We start from the raw sequence: 16641 nt of genomic DNA, 5'->3' as shown, positions 1-16641 counted from the left end.
AAGGACATAAATTTGATTTATTTTAACATTAAAACATTAAAATTGTAGATAAAATTATTTTTCTTTAAAATAAATATTTTTCGGAATTTTTTTTATTATTTTTATTTTTTAATCGCCAAAAGTCAGAAATTTTAGGGCGCGTGAATTATTTAGACCTATTTTTGTTAACATTATCAATAAAGTTTGGTGCGCAAGTGTTTCTCTACCTTGACAGTCCGAAATAACCAAGCACTTTTTATTATTTTATGGTTACAAAAATACGTATCTACCTATCATAACACATGTAAAAATTTGTTAGCCTCTATGGAGTATATGGGTTAAAAGAATCATTTATTAAGTAAGTATGGTAAATTGTCTTTAAAAGTCTTCATTTAAGAAATCTTTTTAAGTTTGCTATGAAACTGCCTGCACTTAAAGTGTCTTTTAACATGGTTTTAAAAGCACCTTCACAGCAGCTTTGAAAGTAGTTGCTTAAGAAAACAAAGTTTTAAGAAGGTTTTATTTTTGGTTTTATTGACCTCTTTCAGAGAAGCTCTTTTATGCTGAAAGCGGTTTTATTGCAACCTTAAGGTTTACTTAAAAACCAAATGGTTTTAATTTTAGTTTTATTCTACAGTTTTAAAGCATCCTTAAAAGACTTAATAAACCCGTTCGGTGCTACTTGGGTTGTCCGTATCTTTTCGCATCTTCTTAAAATTTCTGGAAAACTTTTTATATCTAAGTACACTTACGTTTTTTCATTCTCGCATTCCTACATTCTTTATCGAACCAGTCTCTTCAGTAGTCTTCAGCAACTGTTCACCTTTCATGAGATGTGCCCTGTATCTCCTCGCCCTTGCTCTTATGCAGCTCCATAAAACATTTTATATCTATTTCTATCACATTATTCGCCACGTGAGTTGTATTTAACTCACACCTTGTTTGGTCCAGGCGGTATGTGAGTTAAATATAGTTCACAATAACATTAAGATTCTAAACATGGAGCCTAAAGGCCAAAACAAAGATTTTCAATTGGGCGGTTAATGTGCTATTTTGCGATGACAAAAGACTGCGAGACAGTATCGGATAAGTGAAACAAGAATAGAAACAAGTTGTGAATGAAGCCTATATCCGATTCTGGATAGGTAGGGGTACACGAAGGCTAAGAGAAAGAAATATAATAAAAGAAGAGTTTATTAAACATGATTTGGGAAATATTATTGATTAGGTACTAGAAGGCTTTTGATTATGTAGAATTTGGAGCGGTACTGGCCTACTGACGGCAGTAAAACGAACTCGAATACGAATAGATTACATGTGTACGTCACTAATGTGAAATATTTATGAGAACGTCACATCCAGTGGCGGTTCTAGTTCTAGACCAAAAAAACTGGGGGGCAAGGGAACACAACCGGTGAATAAACAAGATAACGTCCCTTTTTAACGAAGATTATAGTATAAAAGTCCTGTAAAAACTGGGGGACAGCTGCCCCAGGGCTAGAACCGCCACTGGTCACATCAAATATACAACTATATCTATGAATACACGGATAAAATCAATTTTGGTAGAAGACATGGAGATAATATTTTACCAAAATTATTTTTTCACGGCAGCTCTAGAGTCAGAATTTAAGAATACTCAATGGCAAGATATGGGCGTGAATGTAGATGAAAAAAAATTAAATCATATGAGGTTTGCGGTGACATTGGATTAATAGTAGAACACGTACCTTCTAGAAGACACAATTTCTGTGATAGACTCGCTTAAAACTCTATCTAGAAGAGCAGGATTAAGGGTAAAGTTTGGGAAAATTTCCATGTGGCTGAAGCGAAATATTTATTTACAATCAATGTGTTTTGCCCGTACAAACTTCTGGAGCAGAGACTTCAACACTGACGCAATAATCCGCGAATAAACTCAGAGTGACACAGCGAGCCCTGGAACAAGCAAATAGGGAACTTGCACATTTTTTATTACATAATAATGTTCAGTTTTGTATAAAAATCAGATTTCCAAAATTTCAAGCTTCAAAAACTCATAATAACTTAGAAGTACAAATTTAAAGTCTTCTGTATTTTAAAATAGTTAAAACGGCCCGTGACGTCACATAGCTTAACTATGTGGTTCCGTTTATGGTTATATTGAGGTATATACTTCTTTTTCTTCTTTAGTTTATTGGTCTCCACCTACTTGGGTATTTGGCCAGCTTGTCGTCGAGGAATAAAGAAAAAATATTTATATTCCAATGACATTTGTCGTATGTCATTGTAATAATATATACCAGTTTGTTGAGATTGGAGTTTAATATAGTTATTGAAGGAAAGGAAAGAAGGTTAACTACTATGGAAAATAAAACCATTTTGTAAAAGTACAAATTTTCTATGAATAGTTCAAACGATCACAAACACTTGTAACGTCACATAATTGTATTTTCTACTGACGTTTATTATGTCTAATTTAAAATTATATACAATTTTGTTTACTTTGTTGGTGGAGAATGTAAACATATAATCCGATGACGTCACGACGCGTTTTGGGCTGGCTGGTAGGTATAATTTAAATTTTTAATCGTCTTTAGGGCCAAACGAAAGACAAACAAAACTGTTTTATCTTTGATTTTTATATAGCCTTTTTTCTATTCGAAATGTCGAATAAAGGCCTCTTGTAACAACTAGCTGATGATTTTCTGTTGGAGTGAATGAAAAGGGAGTGGTAAACTCCAACAGAAGTAGTAAAGAAGAAGATCTACTTAATGTAGCCAAAGGACAAAAATGTGTGGCTTCTCCGTTGAAGAAGCTGGAGTAACTAAAATACAACTTTGTAGTAGTATTTGTATGGAAGGATGCCAAGACAAAGAATATCGAATTGATACAGGACTAGAGATGAGAAATCATTAATAGATAGATATAACTTGAATGGCTAGCTAAATATGTATGAGAAGGGCCACTTGACACTCAAGGAAGGATTCGGCCAATTTGCACGGCTATTTTTGGCCAGACAATAGATTAAAGGAAGTGACAATGATGGCTCGAAAAGAAGATATGAAGATAATGTTCAGAAAATAGATAGAGTAAATATAATAATATACTGAAAATAGAATGAATTTTTGGGCGCCAGAAGAAGGATAACTAGGTTAACGCTCTTCCAGGTATTCTACGCTGCTATAGAGTATGTTAAATTTGTAGTACAAGTATGTGAAAAGTTATTAAAGATTATTAAATTATAAAATATACTACTAAAAATAAAGGAGTAATAAGAAAAAAAAAATCACAATAAATGTATATTTATTGAATGTAACTACTAGATCTTTTTAACAACCTCTGAGTTAGGACAAGTAACTAGTGTGTAACTCTAACATGACAGGAAAAAGTGATACTAGTGAAAGTCAATTACAAAATCATCATACAACTATGATCTAAGAATACTCTTTATAAGGTTAGAAAAACTGACTACGGGTACCTCTAATACAGGAAGTACAACTTACAACTAGGTTAGTAGAACCCTCACCAAATAATAATTGTACGTTTATAATACGTACACCTTAATTAAATACTACCTGATACTATATATAACATATAAATACCTCACTGTGAGTGGGACAGGCACAAGCCTTATTGAATAAATAAACCTACGAGTGGATACACAGATCCTTTTCCTAACTCGTGGTTTATAATAGTAATAATAACAAGTGAAACCAAAAACTAATCTGAGGGATTAGAATCCAGAAGTTCATATGAATTTAATAAATTAAAGTTAAAGTTAAATAAAGTTAATAAGTTAAAGTTAAGTAAAGTTAATAAGTTCAAGTTAAATAAAGTTAATAATTACAATTTTGACTAATATGTGAAGTTAATTTTTAAAAATTTAATTAAACATATACTAAAATAATGGAATGAGTTTAAATAATTATACAAAAGTGGAACACAGCCTAAAAATAATCAAGATAAGAGTACCGACTACTATTATCAGGGAAAATATCTGAGCTCAGAAATTTATACCTTTATAGATTGCAGAGTGTTGGGGAACGCTATCAATTAAATATTATGTTGTAAAGAAAAAAAACCTATAAAAAATATAAAGCAGGAAAAATGTGTGTGCAATTGAACTATAAAAAAAAATGTACTAAATATCACAAAACCAGTCTGTCTTTAATAAGAGCACAGTAAATGTTCCCAAACAAACCACTCTTTCCTAATCTTGAAGTTGATGTAATGAGCACCCAAGGGTGCTAACTCTCGCTAGCAGCTGTCCTGCTGGAGGTACAGGAGAGGAAGACTGGTAGAAAGCAGCTGAAGGTACTCAAAACTGTTGGAAAGCAGCTGGAGGTACTCAAAAAAAAGAAAATGTGGAAATAATCCAGGCTGGTCGCCTATTGATTGTTTCTCTCTGTGTGGTCTGGCCTTGGTGTTGTTGTAGGGTGGCTTTAAGATTTCATGGTAGGTGCTAAAAAAAACACAGTGTGGTGTTACTACCAATCTACCAATGTCAAAAAAAAGAAGCAAGAGATACGAGGAGGTGTTTTTATTCCTATGGGAATAAGAAGAAATAGGTCATTAAGTCCAAAAACTTGAATGACTAGACAGCTTGACCTTTTATCAAGTTGCTATCAGATGACCTTGGTCAAATAACACAAGTAATTTCCAATTGAAATACAAAATATAATTACTGTGAAAGAATATTTTATTATAATATATACACCGGTATATAGATATATTATACAAGGATGAAATATAGTAAGACTAAGCGATGGATACTTATTTGATCATCGTTCAAAAGATAGGAGTTCTGTAGACTTGAAAGGAATATAAAAAATGGAGTTTAAATTAGCTCTATTTTCCAACTGGAAGCACAAATTAACAACGAATATTGAATTATCTCTAGATGAGTTTGATCCATGAAAATAAAACATAAAAACCATGAAAATAGACTATGTGAAACTTAGTTAGCAAATGTCAAGGACTTCCAAAATGGCTGAATAAAATACTTAATAAAATGTGTATTTACCGGGGTAGAACTCATTGGATATAGTATGCTCTAAAATTCTTCAAATCCACTGCTGCTGGATAACTTCACTATACTTTTATTGTAATATTTAATCAATTTGGAACTGAGAATTAGAGGTGAATAATTGAGTCTAATGACCCCGCACACTACGATTCAGACCGAACACTCGAGAAACAATGGCAATCCAAGGCTCACGTTCACAGCTGAATCCTTCGTACCCCTCTACTAAGCATTGGCTGTCAAAGTGGGGAAACCAATGTTGCCACGTTTTAAATGTGACGTCATCAAGCATTTAAAAATTCTGAGATGGGTTTAAGTTCTATTTGAATAAACATTGAAAGAAAATAATTCTGAAAATAATTAAATAATATTTTGGATAGTTAAATAATATCTTCCCATCAATAATCGATTCTATAAGGGGCGGAACGTCACATTCCCTTTCAACCACCAGAAAAAAAATTTTATTTAAAAAAAATTTTTTTTTTTTTTTTTTTTTTTCAAAATATTAAACTAGAGTAGTAGTGCTTAGTGTATCATTCCCCGTTGATTCGCAAGATTACAAATAATCACCACTAATAATCAAGGGAAAGTAGGATGGTCACTGCAGCAAATAACGGAAATTGCAAAATATGACCCGAAGTCCTAGTAAAAGTGCTAAAGATGAGACATAATTTATAATGACAAATAAGTGTCGAATTGGCAGTAAATCCAAAGTTGAACTATCCATGGACATCAGATTTATAAGGAGTATATCCAAGGACGAACAACCAGGCAAAGGTGAGAGCCAATTCATACCATAACGCAAGTACATATACTAAAGTCACCAATGAAATCAATAACTATAATAAGTGAAGAATCAAACACTCAATCCTAAATTGGACTAGCAATGGACACCAGATTCGTAATAGCATATCCAGAGAAGAACAACTAGGAATATTTATAGAATAATTTTCACCAATACCAACTAATATAAATAGTGAACATACCAAAGGAATGCAAACACATTAACCAAAATAAATGTGGAATCAGACACTCAATCCAAAGTCAGACTATCAATGGACAACAGATTCACAAAAGCATATCCAATGAAGAACGACCAGGAAGATTTATGGACCAATTCACATCCATACTAAATCATATAAATAAATTAGGTCTACGTACACCCACATCCGGTAATACGAACCTATACAACCAAATAAACAAAATAAGTGAAGAATCGGACACTTAATCCAAAATCGGACTAGCAATGGACACCAGATTTATAGGAGCATATCCAAAGAAGAACGATCAGGAAGATTTATGGACCAATTCTCACTAATACTAAATAACTAACTAAATTAGCTCTAGATCTACCCTCATCCGGTAATATGAGCCTATCGAAACTAAATAGTAAAAATAAAGGATGAACTTATAAGTTCTATGACTCCATGGTAAATACAAAATATGACGGGAACGAGCTCCCAATCTTTCATAAGACTGTATATTCATGTGAACATACATAGGATTATCCAGGAGATATTCCTGAATCTAAGCAACAATTAATGCCTAAGGAAAGAAGAGGGAATCTACTAAAAAGAAAATCAATAATTTGTCCCAGTGGGTTAATCACTAACATTACGACTCTACGTCTATGGAAAGTCAAGCATCTATATACTATGAACTAAGAGACATAAAATAAGCAAACTAGACTTCCCTATTATCGTGTGAAAATGTGCCTGGAATATTTGGAACAATTGCACAAGAATGGTTAGGAAGTGTTGTACACCATTTCCCAACCAGAAATATTATCATGGATAAACATCTGCCTACTCTGACAAGAAAGACATGGATTACGAAATCGGATAGCAGTGATCAGTTGCTGAACTTCGAACCCACGTATTCACCAACTTTGAGCATTAACAGACTAGTTCATAAGAAGAAATATGAAGGACTCAAGAATTCATTTATAAATCAAAATTCCAAATTCATTCCAGAATCATCCTGTGGAGGAAGTAAGAATCCGAATGAATATAAAGTATTTAAGGTACCTGTGACAAATATCAATAAAGTAACCCAATAACAAATTAACAACCACAACTTCTTTCCAATATGGCAAATCCAATGACATGATATAAAAACAATAAAAAAAAATAATAGGTATGTAATCAAATATCCAAGATATAACACATAATCTAAGATATGGTAGTGTAACATAGCTCCATCTATATTAAGCAAGAATACTTGTATGAGCCCACACATCCAAATATCTTAATATATAATAATCAACAGCCCTTTTATTCTGAGAGGTTGAGTACAAAACTAAGAGTACAAGTGGAGGTTATTAACTTGGTAATACTACTGGCTGGATTAGTATTTGAGAATATTTGTCGATAATGACTCAAATGCAATCTATAATACAAAAAAAATAATAATAAACTCATACAAGCGGTATTACACAAGAATTCGGTACCTAATAACTAATACGTGAGAAATCATCAAGCCATGCCGAAGGATAAAAATTGCTATGGTCAGGCATTATCTGGTGATTAACAATTTAAACTAAAATACTATACCATAATAAAACTAATTAAAGGCAAACACAGGAAGATATTAGCTTAAACAACCCTGTTAAGCTAATCTTCTTCCGATGAAGTTGAAGAATCCACATCGTCCATGGTGTTGTCAGGCAGTAAATCCTTTACATGAAATTGACCAATTCGCTTATTAGTCGAATTGTCCTTTAATTCATAAATCAAAGGAGATATTACCCTTGAGACAGTACATGGGACATATTTCTGGCAAAACTTTGCAGAAATGGCATCACCCTTATTGGATTTGACAAAATTGCGCTTTAAGACTCGATCACCAACAAAGAATCGCAGATCTCGTTTCCTCAAATTATAGTGCTGCTGGTTCCTTAGGTAAGAAGTTTTTAACTTCTTCCTAATGTCTGCGAAAATATGAGGTAACGTCTGGAGATCATCTAAGCGATGAAGTTTCTCAGATATTTGAGGAAGATTTTCGGAATTGTCTGAAATTACACCAAAATAATCACCTGATAAAGCCACATTCCTACCAAAATTCAAATATGCTGGAGAGCACTGGGTAACTTCATGGACAGAAGTCCTTATGGCTTGAGCTATGGAATGAATATATTGATCCCAAGCTCTGTGATCAGGGTAAGTATAGGACCTTAGAGCTGTGACAATACTGCGATTTACTCTCTCAGTATGATTTGCTTGTGGATGGTAGGCAGCATTATAAAAGGTCTTTTGAACCTTATATTTAGCTAGAAGATCTTTAAAGGCCTTCGATACAAACTGAGGACCGTTGTCACATGACACAATTTGAGGAACACCATACACCAAAAAGACTTGTTCCTCCAAATATTTTAAAATTGCTGGAGTTGTGGCCTGGCGAAGGGGACAAACTAAAGGAAATTTAGTGAAATAATCCACAACTACCAGGCAATAGGTATTACCCTTGTAACTCCGAGGATAAGGTCCAATGAGATCCATTGAGATCATCTGCCAAGGAAAATTTATGTTCCTGAAGGAACCCATAAGTCCAGCCTGTGGTAGGTTACTTGGTTTACAAGTAGCACAAACCATGCATTTAGAAATGTACCTTTTTATAGACTTCCGCATACCAGGCCAATAATATAATTCGGCAATACGGTGATAAGTCTTATAAAAACCAAAATGACCCGCCGTAACTTCATCATGAAACATATGCAGAATATTTTCCCTATTTGGCGTAGGTACAACTATTTTCCACTCCGACATATTGGATAAGGACTCTATCGGACTTAAGATGTGTTTGTACAGAATATTATTCTCTACCTTAAAATCAGGATATTTTTGTGGGTCTTGAGTGACCCTATCAATCATATTCTGATACCACATATCAGGACTTAAAGAGGACAGATCTAGGACATTAATATCATGGACACGTGAAAGAGCATCTGCGACCACTACCCCGTTTGCCTTTCTATGGACAATCTTATATGAATAGGCAGCCAGTTTGCATATCCATCGAGAAAGCCTCTGTGAAGGGTTTTTCATACTATGAAGCCATACTAAGGAACTATGATCAGTAATTATAGTGAAATTACGACCTTCCAGATAATAACGAAAAGCTTCTAACCCATGGATGATAGCTAAGAGTTCTTTCTCCGTAGTTGAATAGTTTTTCTGGGCCTTGTTCAACTTCTTACTAGTGTACGCTATGGGGTGTTCGGAGCCATCTTTCAACTGAAATAATACGCCTCCAGAAGCTGTATTAGAGCAATCTGTCATTAGATAAAAATGCTCATCAAAATTAGGTGACATCATAACCGGAGCGCTCGTTAAAGCATCTTTAACGCGCCTAAAAGCTTCGTCAGCCTCAGGAGTCCAAGTAATGGTCTGTCCCTTTTTCCTGTTCTTCAAAAGATCAGTAAGAGGTGACAACAAAGTAGAGTAGGACGGTACAAATCGCCGATAATAGCCACACATTCCCAATATCCTACGGACTTGGGTGGTGGTCTTTGGTATAGGAAAATTTTTGATAGCAACTATTTTCTCAGGATCAGTCCTCAGCCCCTGGTTATCCACAACATAACCCAAGAACTTAAGACTAGGGCGACAAAACTGACATTTATCCAGATTGACCGTTAGATTAGCTTCCTTAAGACGTAAAAATAACTTATCTAAAATTTCCATATGAAGGGAAAAATCAGGAGTGACAACCAAAATATCGTCTAAATAATAGAAAACATAGGGCTCTAACGGTGGACCAATGACTAAATCCATCAGACGACACATTGTCTGAGGAGCAGAAACAAGACCGAAAGGCATGGTGACAAACTGGAATAATCCTTTACCACTGACAGCAAAAGCAGTATACTTCTTGCTCTCTTCACTCAGTGGGATCTGTAGGAAGGCCTTAGACAAATCAATAGAAGAGATGTATTTGGCATTCTGAAGTTTGCTCAAAATCACATCTATTCTGGGGATAGGATAAGCATCCCTGTTAGTTGTGATACTGTTTAGTTTTCGACCGTCAAAGCAGATCCTGAAGGATCCATCCTTCTTCTTCGTTAACCAGAGCGGAGAACAGTAGGACGATGTTGAAGGTTCTATGATATTTAAAGCAAGCATCGAATCTACTTCCTTTTCTAAATCTGCCTGCCAGGCTTGAGGTATGGGGTACTGATATAATCTGAAAGGAGTGGGATTTCCCACTTCGATAGTGTGAGAGATTAACGACGTACGACCTAGTTTGTCTTTTGAAGAAAGAGTAGTAAATTTAGAGATCATACTCTCTAATTGCCTTTGTTCAGAGCTTGATAAACTAGCAAAATCGTGAATAGCACTAAGGGTAGATAAATTAAATTCAGATATGGAAAAAGAAAAATCAGAACAACTTAAGGTACTATTGAAAGCATTGAAAAAGTCCATACCTAAAATTATAGAATTCTGCACGGAAGGAATAACATAAAATGTAATTTCCCTACATAAATCTGCCACTGTGATTTTAATTTGGAGTTTGCCCGTAATGGACTGAACTGTACCATCTGCAGTAGATACTTGCAAAGATGAAATGGGCATAATGGGAATACTAGAATTTTTCAATAAATTTAACGAATGTGCCCCTATCAATGAAATATTAGAGCCACTATCTAACAAAGCTAAACACGATTGTCCTAAAATTTGAATAGGAAGATATGGCCTATTATCATTTTGTTTCCTAACTAATAACGAATTAATATCTAGATCTAAAGTATTTGGTTGTCTACAACCGTTATATGGAACTAACCCAGACGTATCATCATCATTAACAAAACTAGAATCTAATATAGATAATGGAACCACATTACTATCACAATTATTATTGTTACGTTGAACACTACCAATCAAAGAAGCGTTTGTAAATGACCATCTGTGATCATTTGAATCAAGCGAATCTAACGTATTATCTATAGAAATAAATTTCTGGTTTAATTTTGTTTTGTGGTGTGTGCTGCTTTCTTGAACGACACCCCTTTCCCTTTTCGTGAAGATGGGTTTGGGTTGCTGGATGTGCTTGGTCCAGCAGTTTCGTTTGACGATGGGGTTTGATTCCCTGATTGGATGTTGGACGGAGAAACGTTCAGGGGACGGACCTCCGACGTGTCGTTTCCCGAACACTTAGAACAGTTTCTTTTAAGGGTGTTCTCTCGGCCACAACCATGGCAGAAAATACGATTTTGAGGAATCCCACAATTGTAAAATGGGTGACCAGGCTGATCACAATTCCAGCAGACAAGAGAACTAACAACCGAAACATTATGTTCATGACCCTTATTTAGCCAAGAACGTTGCCTAAAGGAAGTTGGCTGAGAAGAAGAGTTAGAAGAGGATCGAGATGTGGATGGAGGTTGAGAAGACCAGGATAACGTTTCCTCCAAACGTTTGCATTTTATAGTAAGGTCATCAATGTTCTGAATGTCCATAAGAGCTAATTGTTGATGATAAAAGGGCAATAGACATTTAAGGATGATTTTAATTTTAGCTAAATCTGACAAAGGAGTGTCTAAACGACTACACATACCTAATATAGTATTAATAAACATAGTAACAGATTCCCCAGGTTTCTGCTTATGATTCTTAATTTGATCTAATAAATCATCCTGGAATGAATACGGAAGAAAATCCGACTTCAACTTTTTAATCAGATCAGACCAACAAGAAAAATTACCCCTGTTATTCATAAACCATGTAAAAGCGGTCCCGGTGAACAACTCAGCAGAAGCAGCAAACAAATCCTCTTCCGAAACACCTCTAGATATTCGAAGACATTCAACCCTTTCTAAAAATGACATCACATCAGTGTGCTGTTTTTCACCTGAAAATGAAATACCCCATTTGTGTACTTGAACAGGTTTGGAGTACGTAAAGCTAGGTACATTGACTGAAGCATTAGGAGTAGAGGTAGCAATGGGGTTAACTCTAGAATCAAGTTCACCCTCTAGTGTTAATATTTTAAGAGAAACAGACCTCTTGAACGGTTCCTGTTCTTCAGAAGGACAGTGTAGCAAGTGTACACGGGCAGAAATATGGCCTAGACGAGATGTTAATCGCGCATACTCTGTATCCTTTACAGTTCCCCTAAACTTTTCGATTTTTTTAGACAAGCTGTCCAATGTTTCAGTGATTCCTTTTTGTTGTTCCTCAAAAGGAAGGGATACAGCTGAAATTTGGAGAAAACTTCTATTGCCAGCTTCTTGTTTCAAAGCACCTCTCAAAAGATTGCGTTTTTTATCGACAGTTGTCGACTCCTCTGGCATTATGTCCCGAATCTTTAATTCATAATCCAATTCATCCACCAGAAGATGTTCAGCTTTAAAAGCACACATGATGAGAGCAAAGTTATTGACAAATAGTCCAAAGAACAGAAATATGAAAAATATGAAAATATGAAAGTTTGCACGCAAAATATATATAATATAAACCGAGAAAATATCAGCAACACACCAACAAAATCAAAATAGCCAGCAAAAAAAAACATATATATATAATGCAGTATATAATCTAATAAATAAGATCAAATAAATATATAAGATCAAATAAATGGATAAATAATCCAATAAATATTGTATACTCAAGTAAACCTACTACCTAAATACTGGAAGTAAATTTTTTTATTTATATGTAACTTACCACCACTCTAGAAAAAATATATATCTATAATAATAATAATAATAATCAACACTTAGTTGTACCTCCAACTATACCACTATTGACTGAAGAAATAAAATTGTTATATGAATTATATTATTAATAGCAATATTAAATATAAGTTCCCAATAAAAATTCAAAATCTAACCCAGAATGTAAGCTGCACAAACATATACTATAATGAGGTCCCAAAATATAAACAAAAATCAAAACAGCGTTTAAGAATACCTGATATGTATCAGAAATTAAAAATAAAATAAATAAGTAACAATATGTGTATAGGATACCAAACGGAAATAACAAAGAGATTTCAGATAAAAGAGAAGAATTGACCTAAATGAATACTGTCTCAGACCAAAAATAAAGCCACCACGTTGGAAAGCCGATGTAACAACTAGCTGATGATTTTCTGTTGGAGTGAATGAAAAGGGAGTGGTAAACTCCAACAGAAGTAGTAAAAAGAAGAAGATCTACTTAATGTAGCCAAAGGACAAAAATGTGTGGCTTCTCCGTTGAAGAAGCTGGAGTAACTAAAATACAACTTTGTAGTAGTATTTGTATGGAAGGATGCCAAGACAAAGAATATCGAATTGATACAGGACTAGAGATGAGAAATCATTAATAGATAGATATAACTTGAATGGCTAGCTAAATATGTATGAGAAGGGCCACTTGACACTCAAGGAAGGATTCGGCCAATTTGCACGGCTATTTTTGGCCAGACAATAGATTAAAGGAAGTGACAATGATGGCTCGAAAAGAAGATATGAAGATAATGTTCAGAAAATAGATAGAGTAAATATAATAATATACTGAAAATAGAATGAATTTTTGGGCGCCAGAAGAAGGATAACTAGGTTAACGCTCTTCCAGGTATTCTACGCTGCTATAGAGTATGTTAAATTTGTAGTACAAGTATGTGAAAAGTTATTAAAGATTATTAAATTATAAAATATACTACTAAAAATAAAGGAGTAATAAGAAAAAAAAAATCACAATAAATGTATATTTATTGAATGTAACTACTAGATCTTTTTAACAACCTCTGAGTTAGGACAAGTAACTAGTGTGTAACTCTAACATGACAGGAAAAAGTGATACTAGTGAAAGTCAATTACAAAATCATCATACAACTATGATCTAAGAATACTCTTTATAAGGTTAGAAAAACTGACTACGGGTACCTCTAATACAGGAAGTACAACTTACAACTAGGTTAGTAGAACCCTCACCAAATAATAATTGTACGTTTATAATACGTACACCTTAATTAAATACTACCTGATACTATATATAACATATAAATACCTCACTGTGAGTGGGACAGGCACAAGCCTTATTGAATAAATAAACCTACGAGTGGATACACAGATCCTTTTCCTAACTCGTGGTTTATAATAGTAATAATAACAAGTGAAACCAAAAACTAATCTGAGGGATTAGAATCCAGAAGTTCATATGAATTTAATAAATTAAAGTTAAAGTTAAATAAAGTTAATAAGTTAAAGTTAAGTAAAGTTAATAAGTTCAAGTTAAATAAAGTTAATAATTACAATTTTGACTAATATGTGAAGTTAATTTTTAAAAATTTAATTAAACATATACTAAAATAATGGAATGAGTTTAAATAATTATACAAAAGTGGAACACAGCCTAAAAATAATCAAGATAAGAGTACCGACTACTATTATCAGGGAAAATATCTGAGCTCAGAAATTTATACCTTTATAGATTGCAGAGTGTTGGGGAACGCTATCAATTAAATATTATGTTGTAAAGAAAAAAAACCTATAAAAAATATAAAGCAGGAAAAATGTGTGTGCAATTGAACTATAAAAAAAAATGTACTAAATATCACAAAACCAGTCTGTCTTTAATAAGAGCACAGTAAATGTTCCCAAACAAACCACTCTTTCCTAATCTTGAAGTTGATGTAATGAGCACCCAAGGGTGCTAACTCTCGCTAGCAGCTGTCCTGCTGGAGGTACAGGAGAGGAAGACTGGTAGAAAGCAGCTGAAGGTACTCAAAACTGTTGGAAAGCAGCTGGAGGTACTCAAAAAAAAGAAAATGTGGAAATAATCCAGGCTGGTCGCCTATTGATTGTTTCTCTCTGTGTGGTCTGGCCTTGGTGTTGTTGTAGGGTGGCTTTAAGATTTCATGGTAGGTGCTAAAAAAAACACAGTGTGGTGTTACTACCAATCTACCAATGTCAAAAAAAAGAAGCAAGAGATACGAGGAGGTGTTTTTATTCCTATGGGAATAAGAAGAAATAGGTCATTAAGTCCAAAAACTTGAATGACTAGACAGCTTGACCTTTTATCAAGTTGCTATCAGATGACCTTGGTCAAATAACACAAGTAATTTCCAATTGAAATACAAAATATAATTACTGTGAAAGAATATTTTATTATAATATATACACCGGTATATAGATATATTATACAAGGATGAAATATAGTAAGACTAAGCGATGGATACTTATTTGATCATCGTTCAAAAGATAGGAGTTCTGTAGACTTGAAAGGAATATAAAAAATGGAGTTTAAATTAGCTCTATTTTCCAACTGGAAGCACAAATTAACAACGAATATTGAATTATCTCTAGATGAGTTTGATCCATGAAAATAAAACATAAAAACCATGAAAATAGACTATGTGAAACTTAGTTAGCAAATGTCAAGGACTTCCAAAATGGCTGAATAAAATACTTAATAAAATGTGTATTTACCGGGGTAGAACTCATTGGATATAGTATGCTCTAAAATTCTTCAAATCCACTGCTGCTGGATAACTTCACTATACTTTTATTGTAATATTTAATCAATTTGGAACTGAGAATTAGAGGTGAATAATTGAGTCTAATGACCCCGCACACTACGATTCAGACCGAACACTCGAGAAACAATGGCAATCCAAGGCTCACGTTCACAGCTGAATCCTTCGTACCCCTCTACTAAGCATTGGCTGTCAAAGTGGGGAAACCAATGTTGCCACGTTTTAAATGTGACGTCATCAAGCATTTAAAAATTCTGAGATGGGTTTAAGTTCTATTTGAATAAACATTGAAAGAAAATAATTCTGAAAATAATTAAATAATATTTTGGATAGTTAAATAATATCTTCCCATCAATAATCGATTCTATAAGGGGCGGAACGTCACACTCTCCCATTTCTCGCCATTCATCTCTGTTGTGTGTGAGGCGTTTCCACATTGGTTCTGCGACTCTTCTGATGTCATTACTCCAGCGCATTTGAGGTCTTCCTCTTGGTCTCTTCGCTTCGTACGGTCGCCAGTTTCCAACTTCCTTGCTCCATCTACCATTTTCGAGACGTTCGTTGTGTCCAGCCCATTTCCATTTTAATTTAGCCGCTTGTTCCACGGCATCCCTTACTTTTGTTTTGTTTCGGGTTGCTTCGTTTGTATGCATGTATCTTTGATACATGTTTTAAATTATGTTCTGTTGTGATTTATAACATTTTTTTCCAATTTAAAATTTTATGCAAGTTCTCTATTCTGGGCATAAGTCGTTGAGACCACAATAACAAACCAACAAACCAAACAAAGATCAGGCATCGAAAAAATCACAATGTTAAGTGGAACTGGCAGGGCACTAAGCGAAAACACAAGACGGAAGGTGGACAAGACGAATGATGGATTGGAGACACAGAAACTATAAATGAAAACGACGACGACCACCTAATAGATGTACCGACGACGTGAAAAAAGTAGCGGAAAACTGGCTACAAGCGGCCCAGTGTAGAGAACACCGTAAAGAACTGAGGGAGGCCTATGTCCAGCAGTGGACACGATTAACTGAATGATTATGATATTCGTTAAGGCTAGTAAACTAATAAAGTTAACCATGTATTGCAAAGTTATTGAAATCAATCAAGCAATTTAATCTACCTAAGTCCTAATCAGAAGAAAATTTTCGTAATTTTATAACGTTTTTGTTTCATGTTGTAAAAATTTCTAC

General features: G+C 34.2%; 2 long non-coding RNA genes across 2 annotated transcripts; both read right to left on the bottom strand.

The window, feature by feature from the left end:
* Nucleotides 1-3247: 3247 nt before the first annotated feature.
* On the bottom strand, nt 3248-8253 carry LOC126881529 (uncharacterized). Its single transcript, XR_007696891.1, has 2 exons — nt 4985-8253; nt 3248-4423 (listed from the first exon to the last, which is right to left on the bottom strand). It is a non-coding gene; the product is annotated as an uncharacterized LOC126881529 (long non-coding RNA).
* A 5402-nt stretch (nt 8254-13655) lies between these two features.
* LOC126881530 (uncharacterized) lies at nt 13656-15817 on the bottom strand. The gene is made up of 2 exons (XR_007696893.1): nt 15393-15817; nt 13656-14831 (listed from the first exon to the last, which is right to left on the bottom strand). It is a non-coding gene; the product is annotated as an uncharacterized LOC126881530 (long non-coding RNA).
* Between the last annotated feature and the right edge of the window lie 824 nt (nt 15818-16641).

The sequence above is a fragment of the Diabrotica virgifera genome, chromosome 3 (genome assembly GCF_917563875.1).
Source record: "Diabrotica virgifera virgifera chromosome 3, PGI_DIABVI_V3a".
NCBI lineage: Eukaryota > Metazoa > Arthropoda > Insecta > Coleoptera > Chrysomelidae > Diabrotica > Diabrotica virgifera.
This window is presented reverse-complemented; position numbering and strand designations above follow the sequence as displayed.